The 19,873-nt window shown below is 35.3% G+C and overlaps 1 protein-coding gene across 1 annotated transcript in view; it reads left to right on the top strand.

The window, feature by feature from the left end:
• The first annotated feature begins 15,605 nt into the window (after window positions 1–15,605).
• LOC145664102 (U3 small nucleolar RNA-associated protein 25 homolog) overlaps window positions 15,606–19,873 on the top strand; it is a 36,032-nt gene continuing 31,764 nt past the window's right edge. The window contains exon 1 of the mRNA XM_081730452.1: window positions 15,606–15,762. The gene's annotated coding sequence lies outside the window, so the exon portion shown is untranslated. The remainder of the gene's footprint in view (window positions 15,763–19,873) is intronic.

The following is a 19,873-nucleotide window of genomic DNA, read 5'->3' as shown; positions in this document are numbered from 1 at the left end:
GAGTTACTTGTAGTATCAGCAACCGGTAACAATCGTTAAATTGTCACGCCACGTCACTGCCTCCAGCGCACAGGCACCACTGCTGCAAAAGCCTGGGTCTGTTCATAAAACTAAAAAATGACTCGTAAAGTAATAATTTCACCAATTTTTGTTGTATTCACGGCAATTGGTTAAAAATGTATGATTTTTGTGCGTCAAACCGGGAGTACTATTAGGATTTTGGCCTCATTTTGACGGAGAGTTTGATCTGAATGGCTGAGTGACATCACGTGGTGTGACGTCCAAAGGGTCAAAGTCTATTTTTTCAAGGATACCTTGACCTGTCTCCAGGGACGTACGCAGGAGTTTATTTTGGGAGGGGTCTAAAGCGTTTCGGGGGGGTCCAAATACAATTTGAGATTATATGAAGATTTCTAAAATTGCCCCTAAAAGTAGACTACATTTACAAAAAAAAGTCGGGATTTCGGGGGGGGTCCGGACCCCTAGGACCCACCTCCTGCGTACGCCCCAGCCTGTCTTCCAAATTTGAGATGGGTACAAAGGACCATCTATTATATTTTGGAAATTGCCTTATTTGTTATGGTAGTATAGGACGGGTTCGTTTATTTTTATGGGTAAAAATTTGCCAAAAATTGACGAGGATTTAGACTTGTCTTATCCTATTTGATGAGACTTTACTAACATACTTTTACATAAATCAGTACAGAATTTATAATCTTTCTTGAGACGTGAATATATTTGAGGGGTACGTAAAAGCACCCCTTAAATAAGTCTATAGCTCATAACCACATGGCGCTAAACTAATAAAAATAGTTTCACTTTTTACGAAGAGGTGAGTGAACTAGCTACCTGTGTGTAGAATTTGTTCAATGACAACTACAAATACATGTTATTATTTAATTATCAATCTTGCTTATTTCGAATCTCTGCAGGGAATAATGAAGAATCCGAGGTGTGGGTGGTGTAATTAAAATTTTTACTGCCAAGAGTGATTTCGCTTTGGGGAAAGTATCCAAATTTCGTCCCCCATTTGTCTTTTTTACACCTGTTGGAACAATAATAGGTTTAGACACATAGAAATAACATACTATTATAGTTTGGACACTTAGCTAAGACATGCGGTATTGGATTTTGGAAAGGGGGCGCGGTGGCTCAGTGGTAGAGCGTTCACCTCCAGTGCTTGGGGTCCCTGGTTCGATCCCAGCTCGCGCCGTGTGGACGTGGTGCACAAACACCGTGCTCGTGGGTTTTCTCAGGGTTCTCCCGTTTCTTCCCACATTCTTCATTCCACAATTTCACTCATCTCTCATCATCACTGTCTCCATTAGCCTAACTGGCATAACCGTGGGACGTAAAACTTAGATTTCATTTCATTTTTGGATTTTGGAAAGATAATAATTAAATAAAAGAACTGCTGAAAAATAATAAAAAGTACGAACTTTTGATTTTCAAAAAGTGTTCCTAATTTCGTACCCCAGTATTTTGAGAGAAAAGAATGTGCAAGTTTCATTTTTAAGTGTACAAATTGCTTTATTTATAAAGGTACTACACAAAAAACGCCAATACATAAGAAATACTCGGAAACTGGAATATAATGCGTATAAAAATGAAAATTAGGCCATGAGTTTCTTCGAAAATAATGTCCACTATTGTAATACCTTGCATCATGCAACGTCGCTTACAAAACCCGTTAATACTTAGGAAATTCTCGGAAAATGAAATATTACGCCTATAAAAATGGCAATTAGGCCACTAGTTTCTTTGAAAATAATGTCCACTCAGGGGGGCAGGGAGGGGCATTTGCCCCCCTGAGTTTGAGATGTATATAGATTTTATCAATATAGTAGTAGTAAGTCAGTGAAAAACGCGAAATTTTACTTATATCAAGGGACTTGCCCCCCCCCCAACCCAAATCTGAAATGACGCTACTGTGTCCACTTCGTACTAGCATGCTACTTGCAACGTCACACACACCCAAAAAAGAGACTACATAAGAAATACTCAGAGAACGAAATATTATGCTTCACTGAACTGCATTGAGGTTTCTTTTTAAGAATTTAAACTAGGAATACATCTCTCACAAATGATTTACTACGAGAGAACACAATTCGTGACACCATTGAAAGCACCGTATCCACTTTTCCCCTTCTTGTCTGCGGAGAAGGACATCCCAAAAATGTTACAATCAACATCCTCGTTCTCTTGTCTTTCCTTCACCATTATTGGTGTTTATTCACTTATGCACCCTCCAAGTATTGTGCAACAAATGTTAAGAAGAAAAGTTTTTATTCAACTGATTAAAACTTTTGTTTTTTTTTTCTTTCCTGGAAGTAATATATTATTTTTATTATTATTATTTTGAATTCTGATAATTGTTCCAAGTATTCTTTAATTTTTTTAAATTAAAGGTTGACGTATTACTTCCTTGTTTTGACGTATTACTTACCAGTTTTGAATAAAAAACATGATGAGAGATTTTTTTTAAATATATAAATTAAGTCATGCTTTTGATATGAATTGTACCATTGCTTTTATTCCTTTCCAGTTGTTTGATGCGAAAACAAATTTATAAGAAAATGGTGCGTGTCACAGAATCGAATATAGTTGTTGGAGTAAATTAGTTCTGTGTAACTTATATAGATCGCATTCAAATATAATATGGTTTAGAGTGCCAATTCCTTTATCGCACCAACAGTGGTAAATTTCTTTCCTTTTAACTTGAAATTGTTTTGTTGGAGTTAATGCAGTATTAAGTAAGATGCGATAATATATTATTACTTCTTGCCTTGTCCAGGAAGATAGGCATTTGAAGAAGTTTGCTGTATTGTTTTCGTGAATCTCCCAATAAAGTTTTCCAGGTAATGGAGTATTCTTTAATCTCCATTGATTGAACTCTGATTTTACGTACTCTGATATTATATATTTGAAATTTTGTGGTGCTAATTTTATATTTTGGCCTACTCGACATGCACTTTTAGCAGCTTAATAATAGTTGAGTTTGGGTCAAGGTTGACGTGTGCTTTGCTAAACACAAATGTTATTTGATATTTATTTATTTATTTTTTTTGACATAATTGCATAAAGATATTTGATGTTTAAAATGAGCCAGGTAGTTTTTTTTTTGTTCCAGTGAGTTGTATTGAGAGACATTAGCACACTTAAAGAGTTTGAGCATATTGTCGACTTTAATATTTTATTTCTTTTTATGTACAGTAGAGCCTGGCGTATCGCAAAAGCTTCTTCCTCAAATATAGATGTAGATTGTGGTAATTTATATTTAATAGTACAGGATTTTGCTGGGATAAATATTGCAGCTCCAACTTTAGAATTTGGGAATTTAGAGGCATCAGTATAAACAATTGTAGTGTTTTCGTCAAAAGAGTGAATTGAGCTTTCCAGATGTTCTGGTAAATTGCTTGTCTTAAGTCTTCATGATAAATTTTTATATAATTAGGTATAATGGGTTTGATCTGCGTCATATTAACTTGATAGTCCCAAACAAAACAACTTACGGTATAAACTTTCTGAATATATATATATTAATATTTAAGTTCATGTATGCTTGAATGAACCACGTTTTTTTTTTTTTTTTTTTTTTTTTTTTTTTTTTTTACAGTAAGGTGTACTTTTTTGCAGAATTAAATCAATTTGTTGTAATTTATTCATGATCGGAGAGTTAGATTTTCCTAAAGCGTTTAAAATATATTGGTATCCATATTTAGAAATAAAAATTTGGATTGGGTTGCATCCAATTTCTGTTAAAAGAGCTCCTTTCGGACAGAATGCTGGTTGTGAAAAAATTGATTTCGCTAACAAATATAAGGTTTGTTCCAGTTTAGTATAATGAGAGTGGATATGATTCATAAATATAATGCCATAAGCTACCTTTGACATAAATCCTTGTTTGAGAATAGTTGCTAGGGATATAGAATTAATTCCCCATTTTTTTGATGATAGACAACTGAGTAAATTTTGATATTTTGTTGATTCGTTCAAAAGGAATTGAATATATTTTCTCTAGTTTAATTTCCTGTGAAGATGCATTTCTAAATATTTCATTGCACTATCAGAGTTAATCTTGATATTTTGCATTTGTATGATATATTGTTGAAAATTCCTCTTCCTGATAAAGATGAATTTGGTTCTTTTACAGTTGAGTTCTAAGCCATTTTGAATCATCCAGTTATTTATTTTATTTAGGCTCCTTTCTAATATAGGAAGACTTTCTTTAATATTGTTAGTTTAAATGTTTAGCAGGACATCATCTGCAAAAACCAATCATCTGGCATGGATACCAGTTGTTTTTCAGCAAATCCGAGATATATATATATATTGAAGAGGATGGGACTTAGTTTACTTTCTTGTAGAAGTCCCAATGATGTTTCCCTATGGGTGGAGTAAGAATTGTTCCATTTGATAAAAAGTTTCCTGTTAATTAAAGAATTGTGTACGATTCTTATCATTTTCCCTGGAATTTTTAGTTCGTGCATTTTTTGAATAAGAATGTCTAATATAACATTGTCAAATGCACCTTGAATATCCAGGGATATAACTAGTAGTGATTGTCTTAAGTAAAAAGATTTGTAAATATCTGATATCAGTAATGTTAATGCATCGTATGTTGAATTTTTTTCTGAAGCCTGTTACATTAAAGGGAAGAAGTTGGTGGTGTTCTATGAACCACATACGTCGATTTAATAAAAGATTTTTGAATATTTTCATTGAACAAATTAATAAAGCTATAGGTCGAAAGTTATTTGTCATATTATTCGGATGTTTGGATTTTGGTATGGGAATCACTAGGATTTTTTCCATTGTAATGGAATAATACCAGAGTTCCAAATATTGTTGTAATCGTTAAGCAAAATTTGGAGACCATCTGGAAGATGTTTGTAATGATTAAATCCAATACCATCAATACCTGGAGATGAATTTCTATGTAAATTTTTAAGAACAATTTCCAGTTCTTTCATTGTAAAATCCTTCTCTAATAGAGGATTGGTATTGTTGAATAAGTATGTGCTTAAAAGTATTCTGTCGTTGTTGACTGAACAAGGTGTTAGTTTACAATGAAATAGCTCAATCCAACTGAAGTCAAATGTTGGGAATGTACTTTCATTACTTGTATAATAATTTCTGAACTTCTTCCAGAAGTTCCATATTTTATACGTTGAGGTACGATCTGACAAGGTATTGCAAAAATTTTGCCAATGTTGTCTCTAGGTATTATTAATAATAATTTTAGACAGAGCTTTCTGTTGTTGATAATTAACAAAATTTGAAGGAGATTTCACTGATTGAAAGCAGATATACACTTATTAACACTTTTTTGACATTCAGTATTCCACCATGTTGGTTTATTACGTGGTCGTTGATTTGAATTATTATTTCTGTTCCACACTTGTTTTTGTTTTGCTGATAGAATGGAAGAAGAGGTTTTAGTTAGCTTGAAAAGGTCCTGTTCTTTAGTTGGGTTCATGATATTTTCCTGAATCATATTGCTGTATGCTGTCCAATTTATATCCTTTGCAACATGTTGAAGTTTTCATTTAAATAATTCATTGTTATGAGAGTGAACAGGTAACTGATTTATTGTGTGATTTAAAAATAATTGGATAGTGATTACTATTACACATATGAAAATACGTTGACCATTCTGTTTCTATGTAATGCTCTCTCTTAGCCAAGGTTATATCAGGAGCACTGAAGGAATTGTTTTGTACTCTGGTTGGAGAACCGTTATTGAGAAAAGTGAATGGTGATTCTGTCAGTACTTTTAAAAAAATTCGCCCCGCGGGATCTGTTCTATTTGAGCCCCATATTGTATGCGATACGTTAAAATATCCACATATATAATCAATTTCTTGTTTATTTAGTAATAATAATTTCCAAAATCAAGTATTAACTTTTATTTTGGGCAGCATCTATAGATTTATCAACTTTATGTTGTGCATTTGAATGCCAATATATTGAATATGATTGTGGTGATTAGTTAGTTGTAAATTGAGTGATTGGTATTGTAAATTAGATTTTATACAAATAGCAATTCCTCCATGTGAGTCTTGTCTCAAATGATTAATACAATTATATCCCTTAATTTTTAATGGGATTTTCGGAGTACACCATGTTTCTTGTAAAAGTACTGTCAGGTGAATATATATATTAATCAATGATTTTAAATAAAAGAGTTTTCCATACATGCTTTGTGCATTCCATTGTAAAATAATTAACTTTCTATTCATTATGTTATCCATTTATAATTACACTAAATGAACAATATTTTTTTCCTAAACTTTATAAAGGATTTTTGGAAAACATTTTTTTATATATCAAAAATTGAGTATAGTTCTTGTATGACTGTGTCCACCTTCAGTTGTGATTCATTTTCTGCTTGTAATAAAGTCAGACAATGTTGGAGAATTTCTCTTAATTTAAATGTTTTATTTTGAAATTTCCCTGATAAGTCAATTCTGCGACCTATATCATGAGATGCTACAACCGAGTCTACATGTTTAGGCACAAGGGATGTTGGGTGAAAGGTTTTTATTCTGTTCGGAAAGTCTTTCCCTTGAGGAAGATCATTGTTAAAATTAGTAGGTTGTGAATGTGGGTGGGAATATATTTTCCTTTTAAAAGAAGAAATATCTTCTCTTGGTCCAGGAAAGATCCTACTTCTGTCCTTCTTTATACTGTTGGTATTCTGAGAGAAGTTTTTAGATGTAGTAGGTTGTTGACATTTAGAGTTAGATTCTGAGTCGATGTTGGATTGCACAGTTTTCTTGGAATTATTGTCACTCATAAATTTTGTAGATTTATGTTCCACAATGTTTTTCCTCTTTTTTCGTGTAGGACTCCCAGGTACTTGTCTACGCAGGAATTCTAATGAAATAGTGGATTGATGTGAAAGAGCTTCCGAGTAGGTGAAATGTTTATCTTTAGAAGGAGAAGACAACATAGAAGTTTGTGTTGTTGGATTTCTGTAAGTTTCAATACGAAAAGTTGAGTTGTCTGGTGCTGGAGAGCGTTTTATAATTATGTTGGCTTCATTGAAAGAGATTTTCTCTTTGGCCATTAATTCCATGGTTTTGATTTGACGAAGGCGTTCTACACATTGATTAGAATCAGCTCTATGACTAGCCCCACAGTTTAGACAATGAACTGGGCTATTGCATGAGTCGGATTGATGAAATTGACCACACTTGACGCATGTGGGTTTTTTAACACCGCAAACTATTTTTTCTGTGACCAAATTTATAGCATCCAAAAAGACATTGTTTGGTGGTTGGTATGTATAAAGGTACGTCACGTTTCATATAATATAATTTTATATCTGAGGGCAGATTTTGAGCGTCAGAAGTTAAAATAACAGTCGATGTTGGTTGAAGTTCGTTATTATCATTTCTGCGATAAATTCTACGTGCTGAAGTAACTTGAACGTCACTCTGAATGTCTGATAGTAGTTCATCCAAGTTACATCCGTGTCTATATCGTGGATTACACCTGAAGAGTAAATAAGGTGATTTGGGATAAAAGCCTCCCATTGGTTATTTGTCAAAATAGGATGAGTCATGAATTTATTAGCTTCATCTCCGGAACGGAATTTAAGTTTTATTAAATTGCGGCCTATTTTTTCAATACACTCAATTCCAGGTATTTCGGCGTAAAATATTTTACGGCTGATTGACATTATATGTTTTTTCCTATGTCATCAGATAGTGATTTTAGGAAGATGTAATAGGATACCAAGTGGTGTGATTGATATATGTTATTAGCTATATGTATTACATTAGATTCCGGGTTAATAAATGTAGTTTCCGTATTTCCTGTGACCTTTGATTCCATTTCTGAAAATGTTTTGGAGATTTGATTTCCTGTACTATTGGAAGATACCAAAACTTCCGCTATTTGTTCTACTTCCATTGAGATGCAATCTGTCTTTTCCAAAACTTCCAAAGAAGTTTTATCCTTAACTTTCATAATAATCTAAATTAAACTTGAAGCACAAAGAATAACATAACAAGTAAACTTATATAACACCACAGGATAAGACAAAATAAGTAAAAATATAGATGCAAATTACTTCAAGATAATGGAGAGAAATAATCAAAATGGATCTTACCCGAAAGTTTAGAATCACACTAATAACTATGCTTAATAGTTTTACTGTTTTTGTATTCTATTAATTACTTCAGAATTAATATACTCACTAATATTACAATGCACTTATTAGTGTCTTGTACTTCCGACAATACTTTGTAGGTTGAATTATTCACTCAATAGACATATTTAAATTTCAACTTAAACACTTGGTCACCAGGCCCGTATTCACGGGGTCGGTGCCCCCTAAATTTTTGTGGGCTCCTAAAATTTTCATGGTAGGCTTGCAAATGAACTATAATATAGTGATGGACTATAATATGGTTGGATCGGGCCGTCCCTAACTTCTGCCGGGCCCTACCTACATTTTTGGGCTGGCTACGGGCCTGTTGGTCACGCCTAAACATCGCCATGTGCAAAAGCCCTCAAGTCGCAATCTGTTCGGTGTCTAACAACAGTATTACATCCTTGTTCTCGCTATCTTCATTGTCAGTCGATATATATGGAGTATCTTCGTCTTCTTATTTTTTCTCACTTGATGGCGGAACATTTAGTCATCTTCTCGGTTTCTTGTTCTTCACAAAAACAGTATTTGCTCGTTTTCTAGGTCTAAATGATCCCTGCTGAGACTCAAGGCAAAACGTAGAGGTGCTTGGCTCAGTAGGCCTAGATACTTTGGGCGGTATTCAGAGAGAATTCGTTAATCGAGGGTTAGTCACAAATTAGTTAGTAAGGATACTAAATCTTTACTAAGGAAGGTGCGCTTTTTGGTATTCAGAGTTTACTTTGAGTAGAACTAAAACGATGATTAACTTATAGAACCCCAATGCATCGGTGAGAAAAATAAATGTGGCAACTACGGAGAAGAGATGTGCGCATGCGTGGTCTGTAAAATTGGAAATACATGACATACGAATTCCGAAATGTGTCGCACAAGCTAAACCGTAGTTAAGTGATGCCCTCTGCTCTAGATAAATTAGTCACATGTTATGAACTCCGTCGATTACTACGTCCTAAATCAGAGACTCTGAATACACTTTTGATAACCATCCGTTAGTCAATCTTGTAGTATTGCCTTAATCAGACGTCAAAACGACTCTGCATAAGGCCCTTTATGGCTACTTTCTGCACAACTTCCAAAAGAAGCCTTCTTTTCGTGCCCCTTTCTAAAGGTTGATTTATATCAGTAGATACACGACTAGAAATATTTTTTTTCTTATCCATCTTCTGACGTTTGTCATATGAGGAGGTCCGGTGTCAAGGGCATCTGAAATTAGAAGGGAAGCGAATAATCAGATTCCATTGTATTAACATCTAAACCGAGACGAGAGAGAAATATTTGTTCCAAATTTCGTCCCGGGGATGAAAATTAGGTATACCTAAGGGAACGAAATTAGGAACTCACTCATTGTCCAATATGACGACAAGTGCGCATAGCACTCGTGCTTTAAACAATTACAACTTTCCAATCTTAAAATAGGCATTAGACAGAAAATTGTAGTGCGTTTACCTAACTTTGGAGCTAAATGTGTTGTCACAACCAGAAAAACACAGTGATGCCAGACCAATCACTTGGAAAAGCAGGAGATTCGAAGATAAAAAACAGGAGAAAGCAGTAGACACAGACAGTGGTGGTGTTTGAATGTAAATCCGGGGGGGGGGGGGCAATAAAATTTGTCATTATTAAAGGGGCAGTAGTCAAAACAAGCAATCCAGAATTCATTTCCGATGAACTACGTTGAGCAAATGAAAGTGAAAAGTCCCGATTTATATTAATATTATTTGATACAAATATGTGTGAAGTAAAACGTAGTGAAAGAGCAAAGTGGAGTGGGAAAATGTCTTTTCATGTACATAGCGATAACGTAGCTATATTGTGCAGTCACACGTGACCGTGGCGTAAGACGATTTCTTGTTGACGATCGCGGAGAAACGATCTAAACCACTCTTCCAGCCCAAGTCCTAATTTAAACAACACTTACTTGTAAATCTTACAGAAAGCCATAAAAACGCTAACCATAATGCATATAGAGAATGACGTACAGTTGTATTCTTTGGACTCATATTATATACAGTAAAGCTCTATAACTATATGCTCTACAGAGCTTTGTGTATTATAACAGAGAAATTCCGTCTTTTTATGTGAGGAAACATTGAAGATTCAATATTAATAATAGACTAATAATATTTCTTCAACTTCTCGAAGTAAGGAAAAAGCAGGAGATTGTTCACTTTTCATTTTCTTTCGCAGTAGATCAGTAGAACGTAGAAAAAGCAGCAGATCTCCTGCAAAATCAGTAGATCTGGCAACACTGGAAAAACAACATTCTTGCTTTTGATAATTATTAAACAACAGAATACTCACTACAAAACAAAACGACTTCTCGCGCCGATACGTCCAGCTCACTATTTCCTCCTTTACGGAAATTTCAGTTAGATGCAACGAGGTTGCGGCATTTATCAACGTAGATAAACCAGGGGACGAAATTCGGTACTTTTCCCATATTGTAAATAGTTAAAAGCAAATTATTATAGTTCAATTTTACAATATGTTGTCAAGTTAAAAAAAAAAAAAAAAAAAGACAATGAACTTCTTTTATTTACTCTATATTCAAATAATCCCTTTGAGTTCTGATACCACCACACCTACGGTCTTTGGGCACGTGGGTCACGTTTGGTCACCTCTTACGTCATTTCCACAGGCGTATGGCACTGTTATTTTCAGTGGGAAAGCTTCAAGAATTTTTCGAAGTCCATTTACTTCGTTAGTATTGCATATATAGAAGAAATGTACACATGTATTTTACGAATCCATAATAAATTCATTGCGTATATAATTCTTTTTCAGATTTGGTTTATCGGGGCTTTAGTGTATGTATATGATAAGACTTATTGTGTAAAAAAAAAAAAAAAAAAAAAAAAAAAAAAAAAAGTAACCAACTTGTGCTATGAGATCACTAGAAAGCACGAGTGTTACCTAACCGAGTCAAGGAAGGATCGCAGCAGTAGGGCCCGAATAATACTAGGGCTCCGTCCGTAGAGAGCAGGCACATCAGCGAGTGTGGGTATAGCAAGGGCGCCAATTTCTCTGTAAATTCGGGGGGGGGGGGGGCAATCAGATGTAGAAGACATATATGAGGATTTTAAGACACATTGCATTCAAATTATACCAAATATTATATATTGATAAATACAATACGGGGACTCACATGAGCTTTGGGGGGCTCCCTCGGTCCCCAGGATCGGCGCCCTTGGTGTATACACATAAACAAGGATAGCGCAAAACTGTATATGGCATAAAATTACCTTATATATTGAATTATATATTTATATCTTTAAAGACGTTATAGGTGATATTCTAGTATGATTCAATTGCTCGTATATTAGTGTTCCAAAGTATCACAACATTTCTTTATCGTAAGTTTTACAATTATGTGGATCCCTTACTTCTTGAACATTTCTATAGTTTCGCGTCATAGCACATTAACTAGATACATCACCTCACTTTCCTTTGTGGTTAGTAGATATCGCCAAATCCGTGAATAACAAGTTCGACTTACATTTATGTATTATTACGTAGATAAGCATCTCATAGGTAAGAACACAACATATTGGGCGGTATTCAGAGAGAATTCGTTTATCTAGGGTTAGTCTCAGACTAGTTAGTACTCATAGGTCCCCTTCATTCGCGGCCACTGAGTGGAAACACTGAGTTACGCCACTGTTTGTGAAAAGACGAGCAACCGACAGCAGGTACCAGGGCTTCTTGTTATTTTCTGTTCCCCCCCCTTTTATTGCCCAAGCTATGAGTGGTGTTGCCAGGACACACAGAAATACATGGAACACGCATAAACACACATACAACCATTCATGGTTCGAGATTTCAGTGTCCATTCGGCGACTATCCGGTTCATATAGTTCGTAGAAGCATTTCCACTGTCTCAAGTTATTCCACTTTGTGTTATGGCTGTTAATAGTAAGCAAGCACTTCTTCTTATTTTGCTGCTCAAAAAGAAGAAACGTAGAGGGAAAAAACGAATGTCCGTGCATCCTATGCTATCAATGAGATTGCAAACTGGCCTGTATCATACTTTGTATCGTGATCTCTGTGCAGACAAAATGAAGTTCTTTAACTACTTCCGTATGTCGAAAATTTTTAGATATTTAGAACTAAATCCTTTTAATTGAGTGAGTTCCCTGGGTTTTGAAGATGCTGACATGAAGGGGAATATTTTAGATTCCCCGGATGACAGTTGGTCTGAACTAGCTTCAATGAGATTCCTGAGGATTCACATTCTTCTTTCCTTAATGATTTAATAATAATAATAATAATAATAATAATAATAATAATAATAATAATAATAATAATAATAATAATAATAATAATAATAATAATAATAATAATAATAATAATAATAATAATAATAATAATAATACATAATTCTGTAAAGATAATAAAGTGGAGCGTGCCAATATGTTTTTTCAAATTAGTCTGGAAATTAAAAATGGTACATGTGTACCAGGTTTGGTTTTAGTAAACAGATTAGAGTCGAGATGGAATATTATTCTTGGGACACAATTGATTACAGAAACCGCTTCTCCTACCTATTACTGTTTTTACCTTATAGTAATCAACGTTTAAACCGGAAGTAGTTGATTTATGCCACTTCTGGTTTAAATAGAGGGTTAAGAGAGGAGATAGTACATATATTTGAAATGCTAAATTGATTACAAAAACACTTTTCGCTATCTATTATCATTTTTATTCTATGGCGATCAACACTGAAAGCGGAAATGGTTGATTTCTGCCACTACCGATTTGAATAAAGTGTTAAAAGAGAAAATGCGAACTATTCTTAGAATGCTACGATTCCAAGGAAATCGAACTTGTTCTCTTATCGGTTTTCTTTATATAGATTAATATTGAAATCTGAAGTCGTACTGGATTTCTACCACTTCCGGTTTCAATACAGTATTAAGGATGGACATGGAAGATATTCTTGGAACACTTAATCGATTTGAGAAAACCCCTTCTCGCTATCTATTATGGCTTTCGCTCTATAATGGCAACGTTAAAACCGGAAATGGTTGATTTTTACCACGTCCGGTTGATTAATCGTCTCCATTAACGAACTCGGACGAGATACTATAATCGCTCCACATATCTACTGCAAAAACAGAAAATAACAATTTGGCATTTGTCCAGATTTATCGTAGGAGTAACGGACGGACTAAGAATACAATATTATAAGCCCCGTTACGTGATAATAATAATAGTTATAAACGTACCCGGAAATGATTCATTTGGCATAAGGGGTGGCTGCTAATCAGGTGATGAATGACTAATACCCAAAGAACAAAACATAATAAACGACTAGGCAGAGTTGGATTTACCACTAGGGCCGAGTCTAGGGGAGCAACGTTTTGAGGGGAGCACTTTGAATAAAAATTTAATTAGCAAGACGAAGGAAAGTGCAAAAATATTATTATTATTATTATTATTATTATTATTATTAATAATAATAATAATAATAATAATAATAATAATAATAATAATAATAAATAATAATAATAATAATAACATAAGTCAAACAGTCTCCAAATAATAATTGATTTAGGAAGTCTATTGGCGTTAATCATTGGTCGTCGAAGCTAAATAGAATTTTAACGTTCTACTTGCAGTAGACAGTAGCGAAGAGGCGGGTAATTATGGTGTACTGCACTTCCCTCGCAACCCTCTGTGCATGTGCTCCTCAACACCTTGTCACAATATAAATCTAGATAAAATTCAACAATCCAACAAGGGCGCCCATGTTGTGGTTTACAAGGGGGGCAGTATAAGCGACGTTTCAAAGATAGTTTCAAATTTTGCTGTAACTAATGTAAAAATTCTATTGGATTTTCGATATTCTGAAGTACAATTTCCTCTAGGGGGCGATCGCCCCACCTTGCCCCTCCTGATTGGTGCCCTTGCAATCCGATTATTTTATTTCCTTTAATGAAATTCTTAGTGTTGGAATATTCAAACTATTACGGGCGAAAATTCAAAACGAATTTATTTCATTATTGCGCCAACGCATATTGTAAAACTCATCATTCTCTGTAACTATTTCAAACAACAAGAAAAGATCGTTAATTTATAATAATTAAGTCTTTCTTCACAACATATGTAAAATGAAAATTCATTAAAACTTATACTATAACGAAATAAAGGTATGCATAAAATAAGTTTTTCATTGTTATTTTCTATTGTGTTAAAAATTTCCCCCATCGGGGAGGGGTAGTAAACCCGCGACTAGGGCAGGCACGGAAAGATCAAGTGTGCATGTTTCGTCTGATCCGTACCTTTTCTTCTTTTCTTTTTTCCTTTTTTTTTTTTAACAACATATACATACATTGGCATCGAGATACACTGGCAACCTTGTGCGGTGACCGCCACTCCAGTGTCTCCGTACGAAGGCTACAATTTAAAGCAATGCTTTACCTCGAGTGACGGACACTGAGAGTTGCTCGAGACAGTTGCGCGAGAGCGGTCGGTGGCGGCAACCGTTTTAGTGGAAGCAACTGCAGTGGAAACAAACGAAGGCAGCAATTTAAAGCAATGCTTCACAAGCAGTTGCTCCACCGAGTTGCGCCACTGCAGTGGCTGAATATGAAGAGGGACATACTAACAATTTACTAAGGGAGATGCACGTTATGGTATTCAGAGTCTACTTTGAGTACAACTAAAATGATGATTTGGGTATGATTAACTTATATAACCCTAATGCATCGGGTGAGAAAAATAAATGTAGCAACTACGGAAGAGTAGATGAGCGCATGCGTAGTCTGTAAAAATGAAAATATATGAAATACGAAATATGAAATGTTGTGTCGCACGCTAAACCGTGGGTAAAAGATTAGCCTCTGCTCTAGATTAATTAGTCACATGTGATTAACTTCGTCAAATACTACGTCCTAATCAGTGACTCTGAATACAATTTTGATAACCACCCGTTAGTCAACCACTTAGTATGGCTTTAATCGGGCGTCAAAACGTCTCTGCATAAGGCCCATTAAGATTATTAACATTCTAATCTATTAAAAGATTATTATGAATTTGTTCTGGAAATATTACATCTGTGGATTCGTATAGTAAATATGCACTAAAAATATATATATATATATATTTATTCATTCCACACACTGTTCTTTTAAATTTAAAAAAAAAAGAGTGAAAATCCTTATTTAAATATGAAATTCTCTTGGCACGATCTGTAACGGTTTACGAAAACACAAAGTAAATTTAGAGTCGCGATAATCAGAATAGCCAGTGTTATAATCATGCTTTGCATTATTCGCTTTGCTTTTCCTACACTGTTTTGCAAAAAAAAAAAAAAAAAAAATGCATGGAATGATCCCATATATAAGTGGGATTTCCCATTATGTATGTTGTTACATAAAGTTGAAGACAGAATACATCTGAGAAGATGAGTTTAATATTGCTTACAACGTAATTACAGTGTGTAGTGCGTATTATTTGATTTCGTCATTCATTGGTGTGTTTTAACGAGAATCTACTCTTGTACTATGTTAGAAGTATCTTTGACGTGTGTTAGTGCAAATTCTGTAGTAAATTGATGTAACGTAAGACGTGTCAAGTTCTTATAACACTTATGTAAGAATGTAAGTATTTGCTGTATTGCAGTTAAAGATGCAGTGTGGAAAATAGATGTTCTAATGTCGTATGTAAATTTTAATATTTGTATCTGTTATTTGAAGAGTCGCTCAATAACTGATTACGTATGTTCTATAAAATCGCTCAATAAATGTAGAGTTACTTTGCCAGGGCTAGATGCAGAATATTAAGACATAATACATAGCCCTTTGGAGTTTTACATGGCGTGTTTTTTTTTTTTTTTTTTTTTTAAGTACAGTAGTGAAAATTTCTTTAGAAACAGCTATAAAGATCGATGAAATAGTAGCAAGCTCACTTTGTCAGCAATAGTACAACTAAGAGATTATAAGACCATTAGATGGAAAGGGGAGTGAAAATAGTACTGGGAAAATATAATAACATACCTTGAGTGTAGGTGGACATATTCATTGAGTAAAATTTTACAACTTTTAGGGGGAATTCCCTTCCCGGGCCACTTATTGAAAACATCATTAGTTCACGCAACTCCGAAAATGTAAAATAGGAAGTTTAGGCCTACCATCAGAATGTGATCTGAAGGGGTATTACTGCTGTATCGCCGGACCACAGGAAAAATAACAATAATAAAAAAGAGTATTACTTAGTTTCTCCCCCAAAATACTAGGTTGTAATCTTGGCTCACTTGGTAGTGATTATTTTTCGAAATACAGTGTGAGCATATGGCATAAAAACTAGTGTATAAAACATGAACCAACTTATGCTAGGCGGCCACTAAAAAGCAGTAATGCTATCTAACCAAATCAGGTAGGAGCGAAGCAGGGCGCCTGGCGGAGCGAGGGGTTGCGTCCGTATGAAACAGGCGCGTCAGCGGCAGTGGGTATATGCACAAACGAAAATGGTAGAAACATACTTGGCTTATGTGTTGGACGGCATTGGTGGAGATACTAAATGCCATCCAGAAAAAGACTAAATTGTATTAGGTTAGGTTTGGTTAGATTTTCCTCCTCTTTACTGTACTTTCTATTTGTTTCCACACTTACGGTAAACTGTTCTGCTCTTTACCATGCCTTTCACAAAATTTCAACAATTGACACACTTTATTTTTGTATAAGTCATAAAACTCAAACACGATTTGTCACAATCTTGTCATTTACGCACCATTTCCACACTTCCCTTTCCATAAATCATATCAAGTTTACCTCTCCGCCAAATAATCCTTTCGACCTCCATTTATAGTCCCGCTTACAGTGTCAAAAAACAGCTAACAAGTATTTTCATAACTTGACCAGGGTTTGAAAAGACCCAACCCACCTGGGCCCATATGGGATTTTAAGAGTATTTTCAGGTTTTTTCGAAATATTTCAATGTCTTTGTGGTAAAAGTGATAAAATGTGATCATTGTCACAGCTTGCAACAATTTTCTATTCACTGCTGTTTTTTAAAAAAAAATGACTGCTATTTTGAAATTTTACATTGGATCGTCGAGAAAATCTATGTAGCAAATTTAGAACGTCTCGTGCTTCTACCCCCAATATTTCAACTTTAAAATTCGAAGATTGCGATTCTTCTTTCACGACGGTAATTTCCCGAAAATGCAGGTCTCTTTACTTTACATCGAAACTTCCACTAGTATGGAAGTTTGAATTCAACACTTGAAATAGTAAGCATTACATAGTCTTCGGGACTCTGAGCATTAAGCTTCTTAAATTTGACAAGAATTTTTACCCTATTACTGGTGTTGATTGTACAGAATGCTTATTTGAAGAGTAGTAATAAATGACTGAACTAAACTATTGTTTGAAAACCAAATTTTTACTGAAAAGTACTTGTGTTCTCATCAAAGGTAAGAAATAATACTAATAGTTTTACTACTAATGCATTTACTGGTAGTACCGGTGCATCTGGCCTTGAATCCGTCAAACGTATGAAGGATAATGCCCCTTGGCGTCGCTGAGTTGGCGAGCACACTATTCACGGAAGTATCTTCGAAAATATAAAATTACATATTTTACTTCAAATAGGCTATAAGCGTAATCCATACATTAATTTGTTTTATAATTATCGCAAGCTAATTTTTTTTCTTTCTTTTTTAACTCATTCAGTGCATTCAGAACTTTATAAAGGTCTTATGTTGAAGTTGTATACCTTAACACGAAAGCATTTAATTCTCCCACAAGAAGTCCAAAATCTGATAAAAATTACTTGCAATGTGGTCACCTTAATTGTACCAATACAAAATGCTCAAAAACCCAGGTGGGTTTTAAAGTGGGCCTGACTTCAACTATTCTTCTCACCTAACTTTCATTCACTCTTCCTCACAATCCAAAATAGATTCTCCAGTTCATCTGGTAAATTTTCTAAAATTTGTCCGGGGATACAGGAGTTACCCTCCTGAAGGGCTCATTTTCCGCAGATAGCGGCCCAGGATTAGACTCGTATGAAGCTGTTTTCAACGTTGTATTGCATTTTATTATATCTTACCTAGAATTACTCTTCTTTCATTTCCGTCGTTCATTCTTAGCTATTGATCACAAATATTTCATGCTTTCTTTGCTCTTCGCTAGATATCTATTCGCAGTATTGTATTGCTTCGCAAAATTGGTACCTTCCAACTATTAAGTGTTGCAAACTACGCACTATTGAGAAATAACGAAAACAGTGAATCCTTACCTTCTCCTGTTTCCAACCAGCACTATAAACATCCGAATACAATGTTACGTAAATAAACTTTCAGAAGAGAATTAAGGGCAGAACCCCCTGTCAAATACACTGTTAATCGCAAATATTTCTTATTTTCATCCTTCCTTTACTCTTTCCTACATCCAGGGGCCGCGGTGGCTCAGTGGTAGAGCGTTCACCTCTGGTGCTTGGGGTTCCGGGTTCGATCCCAGCCCCCGCCAAGTGAACTTTGTGGTGGACAAACACCGTGTGCGTGGGTTTTCTCGGGGTTCTCCCGTTTCCTCCCACTTTCTTCATTCCACCATTTCATTCATTACTCATCATCACCGTCTCCTTTAGCCTAACCGGCATAACCGCGGGACGTAAAACTCAAAGATTTCATTTCATTTCTTTCCTACATCCATATGCATCTATATAGTATTACTGCGCAAAATTAGTACCCTGGGAACTGTTAAGTGTTTCAAACTACGCACTGCTCAGAAATTACTGAAACTATGAACCTTCTCACTGCGATGGAGGATATACGTAGCTTCGAAACTGAAACTAAGAATTCGTGAATGATATCCTTCCTTGTTGCGTGTTTGAATAGTTGAGTTTAACGTCCTTTTCAGCAGCGAGGCTATATGAGACGGGACCGAATCACATGAGCTCCCGCCGGGAATCGAACCCGGGTCTCCCACGCCAAAGGCGCGTACGCTAATCGCTTAGCCACGAAGGAGCTCTCGTGTTTGAGTAGATATTGTGCAAATATCTACCGAAGTGTTCCGTCTTCTTGCCTTGTGTGAGGATGTAATTACTACTTGTTCTCTACATTGACTGAATCCACTGAGTATGCGCTTTTTCAGGGGCGTTTGAGGATGCAGTCCCCTATCAAAGACATATAATCGAGAATACGACTAGATGAAGAAGAAGTGGTAATGATGGGGAAATCCAAGTCCTTGGGATCAATACTGCAGGAAAATGCAGGTATAGAAGAAGACATAAACAGCAGAATTAGCAGCGGTTGGACTAAATGGACAGAAGCAGCAGGAGTAATGGTGATCGTAGGGTGCCAATACGCCTTAAAGGAAAAGTTTACTAAACAATAGTGAGACCTGCCATATACGAAGCAAAATGTTGGATGACGAAGAAAAGAGAGAAATAGAAGTTGCATGTTGCGGAGATAAAATGCTGTGGGGAATGTGTAAAGTGATGCACAAGGACAAAATTAAGAGTGAAGCGATGCGAGAAACAGTAAAGGTGAGACCAGCAGCAAAGAAACTACAAGAAAGTAGACTTCGATGGTTTGGACAGGTAAGGAGAAGATCTTCGGAATTCGTAGCTCACCGAGTGAATGGTATAAGAATGGAATGGAAAAGGAAAAGAGAGAGAGAGTGTGTGAAGAACGATATGCTGCAGTGTGGTGTCACAGTGGGTACGCCACAAGATAGAAACAGGTGAACAACGATCCAAAAAGCCAAT

This window comes from Thermobia domestica, chromosome 11 (genome assembly GCF_964235325.1).
Source record: "Thermobia domestica chromosome 11, izTheDome1.hap1.1, whole genome shotgun sequence".
Classification (NCBI taxonomy): domain Eukaryota; kingdom Metazoa; phylum Arthropoda; class Insecta; order Zygentoma; family Lepismatidae; genus Thermobia; species Thermobia domestica.
This window is presented reverse-complemented; position numbering and strand designations above follow the sequence as displayed.